The 12,745-nt window shown below is 32.2% G+C and overlaps 1 long non-coding RNA gene across 1 annotated transcript; it reads right to left on the bottom strand.

The window, feature by feature from the left end:
- Positions 1 to 4,043: 4,043 nt before the first annotated feature.
- On the bottom strand, positions 4,044 to 6,230 carry LOC146902100 (uncharacterized). The gene is made up of 2 exons (XR_015021985.1): positions 5,895 to 6,230; positions 4,044 to 4,995 (listed from the first exon to the last, which is right to left on the bottom strand). It is a non-coding gene; the product is annotated as an uncharacterized LOC146902100 (long non-coding RNA).
- Between the last annotated feature and the right edge of the window lie 6,515 nt (positions 6,231 to 12,745).

Genomic DNA, 12,745 nt, shown 5'->3' with positions numbered 1-12,745 from the left:
CGTTGGGTGTTTTCTTCCATATAACTTGTCTTGGGACTTGGAATATAATTTTCTCTTCTTGTAATATCTTCAGAGGCCTCTTGAATCTTCATTCATTGTCTTCCCATATCTTCACAAGATGTTTTGCTTTGCCAATTTGCATGATTTTGTCTTCAATTACATTAAAAACGCCCTAGAATTGTTTGGTTTCGGGAAAACTATAATTACATGACTTGAAAAGAAAACATTACAAAATGTTCCAAAAATCATAGGCAATTGCTCTAAAACTCCTCTAACTTGGATCAAAGATGAATAAAATTGACTGAAAATATGCTAAGAGTAACGTAAGATGATCAGTCATCAATGGCTCAACTAGGTGAAACGGGTAAGAGAAAAATACAACAACATCTTATATGATACTTTTATTTTTGTATATTAGTAGAAAAATTTGGTCAAAGATTGTTAAGTCAATAGTCCACATTATGAGATAGGTCATCTAATATGGGACAGAGGGAGTATTATAATAAGAAATTTTTTTTTGTTACACTTTATAATCAGAACTCATAAGGTTTGCAATGGCAGGAATGCAGTCAAAAAAAATCCAATTTATATTAATATTGGTGATGTATAAAGAAAGCACCAATCTCACCAAGGAAAGACAAAGGAACAGAAGAAACAAATAAAAAAAAAATTTAAAGTCAACAAACCTCTGTCCTCTTGTCTGCGTCCATTACAATAGTTTTAACTTTCTTTTTGACAGACAATAGTTTTAACTTGAAAAATGTTGTTTCTTTCCTTCAATAGTTGTTATTGTTCAAAATGTAATTGAATGCTAGGCTTGAAATATGAAATTGGATAAATAAGAAAAATACACCAAAGTAGATAAGTTATTCAGACTCTAAGTAATGCACGTTAGTGGAGTGAGTTGAGAATAAAATCAACCAAAAAATAGTATTATTTATGTGCAAAATACTTATTTATGTCTATAGTAAATAATACATTTTATGTTATCAAGCTTTAGAAAACAATGTTAATATTACGGTCTTTCAAAAAAAATGTTAATACTATGATATCTAATTATCTTGTTGATCAAGAGGGGTTTTGGAACTTTTATAACTTTCACATCTCCGAGGCATCTACAAAAATTAAAGAACATTTATAACTTGTTTCAAATAAAAATCAAATACTACGTTATCTTGTTTTAGATCTTTCTTTTAAATTTTGCAAAATGACCATTATGCACATAAAATGAAGTAGATCATGAATTTTAAAGAGAACGATTAAGAAATTTTGTTGTATTTCAACTTTCATATATTTTTAGTAGATTTGTTATATTCGGGAATAGGTCCATGATATTTGTTTTTAAGTCATGTTTTAAAAAACAAATAAATTGATTCCATAGTTATCCGTGAAAATTTGTTAGGCTTGTGATGACCATTATCTATAATTTTTTTAACAAATTAACTAATTTTATAGTTATCCGAAAAAATTTGTTGCAGTTGTGATCATCATTATCCATAATTAATTTTAAAAATACTAGAAAAATTTTGTCACGACCCACCTTTGAGCCATGACCGGCGCACATGCTAATACTAACTCATGATAAATTTAGCCTGGCAAGCCTAGTAAACTATAACACTTACACCTTTCTAAAATAATGAAATTTTGGTAATGACTCACACACTTCCACGACACTTCCACACAACTAATATCATTTATATCTTTTCACTATTTGTACATAAACCACATTATCTCTTCGTTGTGGCGAACAGAGATATACCACATTATCTCTTCGTTGTGGCGAACGGGGATATACCACATTATCTCTTCATTGTGGCGAACGGAAATATACCAAATTACCTCAAATAGTAATTTCATTGATGCTTCCTTCAGTCTCCCTCTGAATTTTACCGCATTTTCTTCTTCTCTCTTCTTCCATATAGTCGATCAGTTCATTCCTTTCCTCTTCTATGCTCTGGTCTTTTTTTTTTATCTTTAATTAAATTTAATTTTAAAAAATGACCATTATGCACATAAAATGAAGGAGATCATGAATTTTAAAGAGAACGATTAAGAAATTTTGTTGTACTTCAACTTTCATATATTGTTGGTAGAAAGAATCCATAATTAATTTAAAAAACTAAAAAAATTAAATTAAATTTAAAAAAATGACCATTATGGACATAAAATGAAGGAGATCATGAATTTTAAAGAGAACGATTAAGAAATTTTGTTGTACTTCAACTTTCATATATTGTTAGTAGATTAGTAGATTGCTCAGTTTAGATGGACATTATATATTTTTATTCTCAATTTTAGATACTTTATAAACAATATTACTATTTTATTTAAGGGAAATGATAACTAGTGCTCGGGGTACTAGTTAGCATGACTCTTTATTTAATTATAAATACATACAAAATTAATATATATGTAGCGTTGTTTACACTACTTAATAAATTATAAAAGGAAATATATTTTTTGGAAATTGCGTATTTTATTTTTCGAAACTTGAAAAAGTGTTTCTTTTAATATTAACATTGTCTTTTCTTTCTATTTTTAATTGCTTAACTAGTTTCTCGGGACAATGATTTTTTTTTGGTTACAAGGCTAACAAAAACAAAACAGCAGAAAGAAAAAAGAAGTTAAACTAACGCCTTAAGAAAAGCGTCCCTACTTCATCCAAATGCAGGAGAGGGAGAAGTCTCTCTGGAGGGCTGGTGTGGATTGCCAAAGCCACATCATTCGAAGCTCCAAGCTTGGCTAACCAATCGGCGCACTGATTACCTTCTCTAAGGGAGTGATGGAGAGAGTAATTTCTTGAAATGAGCAGGTCTTTGATATTCTGAATAAGGACAGCATAGACATGGAATTGGTTTAAATCTTCCTTGATCAATTTGACAGTGAGAAGAGAGTCTGTGTAGCAAGCCACTTCCTCGTAATTTAAATTGATAGCTAAGGTGAGACCTTGATAGAGAGCTGAGAGCTCAGCAAAAAGAATGTCCTGTGAGTGATCAATATACCCCGAGAAAGCAGAAATAAAGCTGCCAGTATGGTTCCTGAGGATACCACCATAACCTGTTCGGGTTGGGTCTCCATTACAGCTGCCATCAATGTTAAGGATTATGCACTGGAAGTTGTCGTTGTTCCACCGAATAAATTTGTCCGGCTTAGGAGCAGCAGCGCTGCTGTAAACCGAATTGATGGTTACATGCAGTCTGTCAATGTTGCTGCAAAGCTGGTGTAAAGATAACGTTTCATTGCCTAGACACATGAGATTGCGGTGTCTCCAAATCCACCTAAGTCCGGATAAGAAAAAGATCGACCGAGAAGATGAGGCACCCTCTTGTAACCAAGTCTGGACCGAATTGATTGAGAAGAAATGCTGGGAAATGAAACCGATCTTTAACCAAACCACCATAGAGTAACTGCAGTCCCGTAAACAATGGAACAAGGTTTCATCTTGTTCACCACATCTAGAGCAAGTGGGTGATGCTTCCATGTTTCTGTGATTCAATAGAGCTAAGGTCGGAACAGATTCATGGCATGCTAACCAAACCAAAAATTTGACTTTCTCCGGCACTTTCAATCTCCAAATCCAACTCCAATAGTTACTGTTGTGGTCATCAGCAGCCTGGCTAGAGATTAACCAGCTATAGCCACTTTTGGTTGAATAGGTCCCACTTTTGTTTTGAGGCTAAATGAAAGCGTCTTCAATTGAGAGATTAAAGCTTAGCCGGATGTTGTTAATAACATCGGCTATATTGGATGGGAGAATGGTGTAGAGAGAGTGAGTGTGGTTACCATCGTTGGTGATAACATCATGAACTGAGAGGTGGATATCATGTATATCAACATACGGAACCTGAGAGCCAAGAGTGCCAAGAGAGCTCCAGTTACTGTACCAAAAAGAAGTACTACCCGAACCTGCTCTCCAAACGTATACATTTTTGAGAACATTTTTAGCCCGAATTATGGAAGACCAAATAGGGGAGCTGTTGTAATGAGCTGATGCATTAAAAAGAAATTCCAGACCACAAGTATAAATGTTGGAAAGAAGATTTACCCAAAGCTTATCATTTTAATGAACCAAATTCCAAACAAGTTTACCAAGAAGACTGGTGTTGGCATCCCTTGCTGCTCGAATTCCTAGACCCCCATATTGCTTAGGGCTAGCAATTTTTTTCCAATTAACAAGATGAACTCCTTTGTTATTATTGCCTTTCCAAATAAAATTGCGAGTGACTTGATCAATGTTGTCGCAAATATTTTGAGGAAGCCAGTTAATCTGCATATAATAAGTTGGAATGGAAGAAAGAACAGATGAAGCAAGAGTCAATCTACCTGCTTTGTTAAGGAGCTTGCCTTTCCAAGAAGCCAATCTAGTTTGCATTTTTTCGATGATGAAGGAAAAATCACTTCTCTTTGGGCGCCCCTTTAGGATAGGGAAGCCGAGGTATTTATCAAGAGAGGTGGTGCTGCGGATACCCGAGATTGTAGTGAGCTTGTGGATCTTGGCTTGTGGGACACCTTTTGAGAAAAAAACACGGGACTTGGACAAATTGATTTTTAAACCTGACACCTTGCTAAAATCTTCAAACAGTTCAGAAACCACTTTAAATTGGGAGCTTTTTGCTTTGGTGAAGAGAAGAACATCATCCGCAAATAAAAGATGAGATAAAGACGGCCCGGCGTTGTTAATACAAATAGGCTCCCCTCTCCTTTGGTTAACTGCATTACTGATGGCAACTGAAAGCTTTTCCATACACAAGATGAAAAGGTAAGGAGAGAGCGGATCGCCTTGACGAAGACCATGAGTAGGTTTAAAATTGGGAAGTTTGTTACCATTCCACAAAATAGAGAAAGTGGAGGAGGAGACACAATGCATAAAACCGAAATATGCAGACAGTTATGAAGAAACTTCCAATTAACATTATCAAAGGCTTTTTCAAGATCCAGTTTGAAAGCCACATAGCCTTTCTTCTTTTTGGTTTTCCTCATGAAGTGAACAATTTCCTGCAAAACAATTGAGTTGTCAGTGGTGCCCCTACCAGGTAGAAAACTACTTTGATAAGGGCCAATAATAACATTAAGAATCGGTCTGAGGCGGTGAACCAAGACTTTTGTGATGAGCTTGTACACAATATTACAAAGGCTAATGGGTCTGAAGTCTTTGAAGGTGTTGGGGGGTCGGTCTTTGGAATGAGAGCAATAAGGGTGTCAGATATGTGGGGGTCAAAGGTACCAGTTTGGAAAGCAGATTGGACCATATGAAAAATATCATCTCCAATAATGTGCCAATATTGTTTAAAAAATATGCATTGGAAGCCATCTGGGCCAGGGGCTTTGTAGGGTTTCATGGTATTAAGGGCGGCTAGGACCTTAGTTTTGGTGACAGGCTTGGTGAGGGAAATAGCGTCTATCTCATCAACGGTGGGGTGCGTGCCAATGTTAAATGTGCGGCTGTGATGATGTTGGTTTTTGGTGAAAAACTCTTTGAAATATTTGTGAGCTTCATCTTGGAGGATGTCACAATCAGTGTTCCAAAATCCATTTGGGAGTTGAAGGGTGTGGATTTTGTTTTTCTTTCTGCGGATAATGGTATGGGTATGGTAGAAGGAGGTGTTTTTGTCACCAAATTTAACCCACATATCTCTAGATTTTTGATACCAAAGCATCTCTTCTTGATAGAGAATATGATTATATTCCTGTTGAAGTTCTTTTTCTAAAAGAGTGTGTCTAGAAGAATCCACTCTTTCAAGATAGTTTTGAACTCCTTTCAACCTGCTCTCCACATGTCTTTTTCTTTTAAAAATATTGCCAAAAACTTCATGGTTAAAAGTGATAGAGTTATCTTTGACAATATTTAAAGCGGAAATGGTATCATGGTTTGCTGAGTTCCAAGAGTTTCTTACCAGACTTTCATAATCTTTGTGATCAATCCAAGCGGCTTCAAAGCGAAAGGGTCGGGGTCCTCTAGCTCAGGGGAGGCCACCAAAGCGAAGAAGAAGGGGATTGTGATCCGAGTGAAGCCTACAGAGAACTTCCACGAATGCTTCAGGGAAGTGCATGCGCCAATCCACATTGGCAATACCTCGGTCAAGCTTTTTGGAGAGAATTCTAAGACCGTTGAAATTGCGATGCCAAGTGTAGCGGGCACCTGTTGTAGTGATGTCAAGAAGGTTGGAGTTATCCATGAAATTTGAGAACAAGGCTGCTCTGTTGTGCTGGAAGATGCCCCCTCTCTGGTCTCTCGGGACAATGATTAGCATGACCTTTTATTTAATTATCCTTTATTATAAAAGCTAGACTTGCTTGGCTATCATATTTGCCCTAATCCTCCCTACTTTGCCCTAATCCCCTAGCTTTTTTCCCTCCTAAACATGTACTACTTGCTCGAGTAATCTCATCCGTTCAAGCACTTGGTCACATCCGTTTATTCAAATTTGAAAAAAGTTCTCTCACTTCGTTAATGCAATTGAATACGTATTAAAGCCTAATCAAGTCGGTCAACATTCCCATACACTAATGGCTAATCAGAAATAACTAATTCCCCTACACTAATTGCTAATCAGAAATAATATAAACATCCCTTAGAAAGCGGCAATTGAAAATGTTTCACGCATACATTTTTTACTGTTTCACGCATACACTAATTCCTATCACATTATTCTACTGACATTTCAATGTTTCACGCATGCATTTTTTACACTATAATGTGCTATCTGATATAGAGTGATAGGAAGATATGCGTTTCAAGGTGAAATTTCCCTCGAATTTTACCACTAAAGTATGCACTAATCACTCTACCAATTACTACCTATTAAAAGCAATTATGAACTACTTATTTCAAATATTAACACGTATCAAGGTTGATTCGATTTTGAATATGAATTATTACGTATTGTTAATGGCAATTAAGAACGTAGTTAATGGCTTGAAAACGTCGTTAATGACAATTAAAAACTTTTAAGTCGCATATTTTTGTATAGGAATTACTTTTAATTGCTTTTATGCATTATGCACCAATCACTCTACCAATTGCTACCTATTAAAAGCAATTAACTACGTACTTATTTCAAAAATTAACACGTATCAAGGTTGATTTGAGTTTGAAAAGTAATTATTACGTATTGTTAATGGCAATTAAGAGCGTAGTTAATGGCTTGAAAACGTCGTTAATGACAATTAAAAACTTGAAAGTCGAATATTTTCGTATAGGAATTACTTTTAATTGCTTTTATGCATTATGCACCAATCACTCTACCAATTACTACCTATTAAAAGCAATTAACTACGTACTTATTTCAAAAATTAACATGTATCAAGGTTGATTCGATTTTGAATAGTAATTATTACGTACTGTTAAAGGCAATTAAGAATGTAGTTAATGGCTTGAAAACGTCGTTAATGACAATTAAAAACTTGAAAGTCGAATATTTTCGTATAGGAATTACTTTTAATTGCTTTTATGCATTATGCACTAACCACTCTACTAATTACTATCTATTAAAAGCAATTATGACGTACTTATTTCAAAAAATAACACGTATCAAGGATGATTCGATTTTGAATAGTAATTATGACGTAGTGTTAATGGCAATCAAGAACGTAGTTAATGACAATTAAAAACTTTTGAATAGTAATTATTACTAATAGAAAACTATGATTAATAATCACATTTGAAACTAACGAAGAGAATTGTCAATTACATATTTAAATACCACTTAGTTGTGCTAATACAGTCATTCTCGACTTTAAGCAAAATTAAGCAAATATAACTCTTTCTTGCACTTGCTAATATGGCAAACATTTTCACCCCCATTTCAGCTGTGACAGGTGGAAAGAAGGATTTGAAGTTGATTGTCTGTGTGGCCCATATATGGCTGATCCGTGATAAGGAAAATACAGACGATATCATCTTCATGAACATGATATTGGTTGATGAGAAGGTATATTATATAAATCGATTGTGTAAATAAATGATCCTTTTTTCAAGTTGCCACTACTATAACATATACTATGGTTTATGTTAATGACATGTTATTTTTTGTTTAGCGAGGACGGATCCATGCCACTGTTCATAAGTTCCTGGTGCCAACGATTCAAGGAATGGTTGAAGAAGGAGGAACATATAAGCTAGAGAATGTCATGATAGGATTTAATGAGGGGAATTACAAACTCTTGCCACACAAGCACAAACTTAATATGGAATTGGTGTAAGGCTTGGATCAAGTTTCAAAGGAGTCAATTTTTGTTTGTTTTATTTGTAATGACTATTTTTTTTTGACAAAAACAAAACGATATTCATTCATTCAAATTGATAGAGTACATCAGATACAAACATCGCTAAAAACGTAAAGGGTGAATCTGCGAACAAACTCACAACACCCAAGTTAATAGCATAAAACGGCAAAATGCCTACAAAAAAAATGATAAAACCTAAGTCACCGAAATTCACATGCTTCCGGATCTGCAACGTTGACGACCAAATCATTTGTTGAATTTGTAATTGACTGATGCCGATCTTTCAATAGGAATTAAACGAACACCGCGACAAGACGCAAAATCAAACGCCGCACAAGACGACGAACAACACAACGCCGCACTTAGACGACGAAATCACAAAAAAACACAAAAGAAGAAACTTGATCTATGTGAAAACCACTTATTTAGATTGAAAGAAAAGAGAAAAAAGATGTAGAGGGGTGATTCTAGGTCAAAAAATGACCTAAAACCACCCCTCCTCGATGAACGAAGGGGAAAAAAGTTTAGAGAGAAGTTGGAGTTTCTCTCACTAGAAAACTAGGGTCGGCTTTATTTGTAATGACTATTAACAAGAGTTACTTTAAGAGATGGGTTGAATACGTAAAAAAAAAAAAAAGGTTGATGATAACCAATGATGAATGTGAAAATACTAATGTCACTTCAAATGTCGTTTTTATAGTATTTCGTAATGTATGATATCTAATGTAAAATATACGGTTTTCAAACTATATATTAATGTCAAGATGATATGATTAATGTAATACATTTTTATCATGTGAATATTTCATATTTTTTTTATTATTATGATATAACTTATTCGTACATATTTTAGTCGGTGGGACCCGTGCGGAGCACGGGTCGATGGTCTAGTAAATACATAAAAAAAAATTAATATATGTAGTGGTGTTTTACGTTTTTTACATCAACAGTGTTGGCACATCTGTGTCGAAGTCTATACTTTATAGATGCATATGTTATATCAATGAAAATGTAAATCTGAGCTTGAAATCTTTATTTTAACTTATTTTTATGTTTAGGTTTGATACGAACTTTAATTTTTTCTCTCAATAAAATAGGAAATTTTAACTTGACTAGGTTGAATTTTTAGGTAATATTTTGTCAATGATAAACATTAATTTTCATTTCTTTGTTAACTATATAAATAATATTGATAAATTGAATGATAAATCATCTAAAACATTATTTTTATTATAGCTCCTATAGTATTTTATTTCTTTGCAAGTAAATTTCTTTTTGGGTACATACACGAATTAATCGCATTGTTGTATTTATTTGTATAATAACGTAAATCATTTTACTTGAATGACAAACTTTTTTTGAATAACTAGAATAACAAACTTTGTCTTCATAAAATTATACATAATAATGAAATAAAAAAATATATTCAAAATAGCAATTAATGAAATAAGAAATTCATATTCAAAATAACAATAATAGTAAATTGAATATATATTTATTTTACGAACATTTTAATTTACTAATATTACCACAACAATATTAAATTTCCTTCTTATAAAAAACTATCATTAGACACTAAAAAAATCTTATTTTATTCTTATAACAATATATAAATTGGATAGAACATTTTCGACTAGCATTTTTTATCTCTACAATTTTAGCTTTCCTTTAAACTATTTAATACTATTTATCCTTTTTATAGTTTAAATGAAGTGTAAAATATAAAGAATAAATAGCAAACTCAAAATGTTATATCCCGTTCATATGAGATTTTTATTAGAGATTTGTTGAGTTATTTTTTATTTATTGATCTTTAAACATTATACTTGATCTTCAATTTGACTAAGATATTTCTCATTTGATCGATTAGAATGAGAAATAAATGTATTCAATCGCAAAAGGAAGATTTACTATACCTTGCTATGACATCCACCATGGGTATTTTGATTTCCTTTTTATATAAAATTCCGTGTATTAAGTTTGTCATATGTGAAAATATGTTAGTTCTGCCATATGTGAAAAATATTACTCCCTCCGTCCCATAATACATGACATAGTTGACCCTATTACGTATGCCAATGCATAATTTTGAGCTTAAATATCTTGAATTATATATTAGAAAAATTATGAAAATTTGATATTTTGAAAATACTCATCGAGACGAATCTAACGACATCTTATGTGATATTATTTATCTTTGTATATTAGTAGAAAAATATGGTTAAAGTAAATTAGGTCAAAATTGCACATTTTCAAATGTGTCATCTATTGCGAGACGGAATGAGTAGTTTATAAGACATAGAGTATGCACTGAATGCTTAATTTGTCTGTTATAATTCGATCACTGAATGTTGAATGTTAGTTAAAACTTTTCTGAAATGTTTATTAAATTTGCATTGCTTTGTTTAAAACTATCACTGATAATATATGTGTTTGTATTGCTATGTTGAAATTAAACTTTTCTGACTTTTTAAGAACTTAAAGGATCATAAGATACAACATCAAAAAGCACCAAAAAAGCAAACAATCAACCTCTTGTTATCAATGAAGCTTCTAAACCAACATTCACGTCACAAATTTCTTTGCAATTTGTTAATCATGTATTACTTGCTTATTTATTTTTTGATGTTGAACTACTTTGTCAACATATGCAATAGACTATCCATGTCCATCCACATATGCAATAAATTTTCCAGCAAGAAATATCAGTTGCAGTAAAACCTAAATACTTCAATTAGTTGAATGATTCTGATAAAGAATCCAAGAAGGAGAATGATTCTAATAGACAACCCAAAAAGAATAATGATTATGGTGTGTCTGTTATCATGAATTACTTAATTATCTGTCTTTTTCTTCTATTTAGAGTACTAATTAGACAATTTGTTGTTGTGCAGGTGTTTCTCTCGTAATGAAAAATCTGCAAGTTTTTGTAATAAAACCAAGGACAATGATTCTATTGTCTCGGAATCTGTTTGTCCTGTGGTAATCCATTTTATTCCAGTATATTCATGCTTTTCAATTTTAGAAAATAGAATTTGATTTTTAAATTGTGATTTTGAGAGCTGGAATCAAAGAATATAAATAATTCTTGTTTTATGAATGCCATTTTACAGGCATTTACTCGTATTGCGCTAGTTCCTGAAATATTGAATCAATTGTCCATTCACTTGTGAAGAAGCCAACTAGTCAACCAATTGTTGAGATTAATTTGAGTTGCAATTCTTACATCAACATGCTCGATAATTTTTGGCTTTGCTGTAATTGACCAATATTAAAAGTAGACGATGTTTTTCATCGAATGACTATTCGCTTTCAACGTAATTAAATTGAAGGATAATGATCATCAAGAATTTGTTTTGAATAGATGCGCCAAATTGTTGGGAATAACTTTTGCAAATTTGAAGTGAACTTAATTTTGTGTTTCATATAATTGTCTTGTGTTTTTATATTTATAAGTGACGAATCTTTATCTCGTATTTCGTAATGAAATATTTGTTATGTATTTTATTATGATTAACTAACACAATCAAATCATTTTTTTTCTCTAGATTGACGTTGAAATGTTCACATTGATTATTGTGTATTCACATTTTTACTAGAGATTTGTTAAGTTATTATTATTTTTTTAAGCATCATACTTGATCTTCAATTTAACTAAGATATTTCTCATGTGGTCGATTAAAATGAGGAAAAAATGTCATCAATTACAAAATGATGATTTACAATACCTTGCTATAAAATCTACCATTGGTATTTTAATTCCCTTTTTCTTTGCAATATGACGTATATGACACCGTTGTTTTGTTGATTCTCGTGTTACCTTTACATTGATGAATGCTCATATACATTGTTAAAATCTTTAACAAACGATGGACTGGGTTTTTGGCTATTCTAGCACTAGTCAGTGTTTTCGTATCTCCCATTTATACGGCTTTCTTGAAAAAAGTCGTATGACATCTTTAACAAACGATGGACGGGGCTTTAGGTATTCTAGCACTAGTAGTGTTTTCATATCTACCCTTTAAATACTTTCTTAAAAAAAGTCGTACAACATTTCAATATTAGATAACATTTTAAATATATATTTTTATTAATAATTTGTGTTGTTGGGTGGTTATAAGAATAACGAGACACATTTTGAAATAGCTCGAAATTATCTTGTAGGAAACAAGAATAGTGATCCGTCGAGATTAATGATACCAAAATTTATTTTTATAAATGTTGTGACTTAAAAATACCATACAACATGTACTTATGTTATTTAAACAAAAAGTTTAACAATAAGTTAAAAGTTAATAATTTTGAACGTTGAAAAAGTAATTTCATACTTGTGTATACATAGCAATGATTTATTTAATATATATATGTTTTTATGATATTTTAGCCAAAAACACTATTGTGGACTTTGATATGTAGGGTTTTAAATGTGTATCTACCATTATAATATTAGTACTATGACACTTTTTACGGTAAGAATGAGAATGTTTCCATTTTTTATGAATATTTTATTTTTGTTTAG

Source organism: Medicago sativa, chromosome 8 (assembly GCF_051527215.1).
Source record: "Medicago sativa cultivar Bolivia chromosome 8, Bolivia_mono, whole genome shotgun sequence".
NCBI classification, from domain to species: Eukaryota; Viridiplantae; Streptophyta; class Magnoliopsida; order Fabales; family Fabaceae; genus Medicago; species Medicago sativa.
Note: the sequence above shows the minus strand (reverse complement) of the source record. Positions and strands in the feature narration are given on the sequence as shown.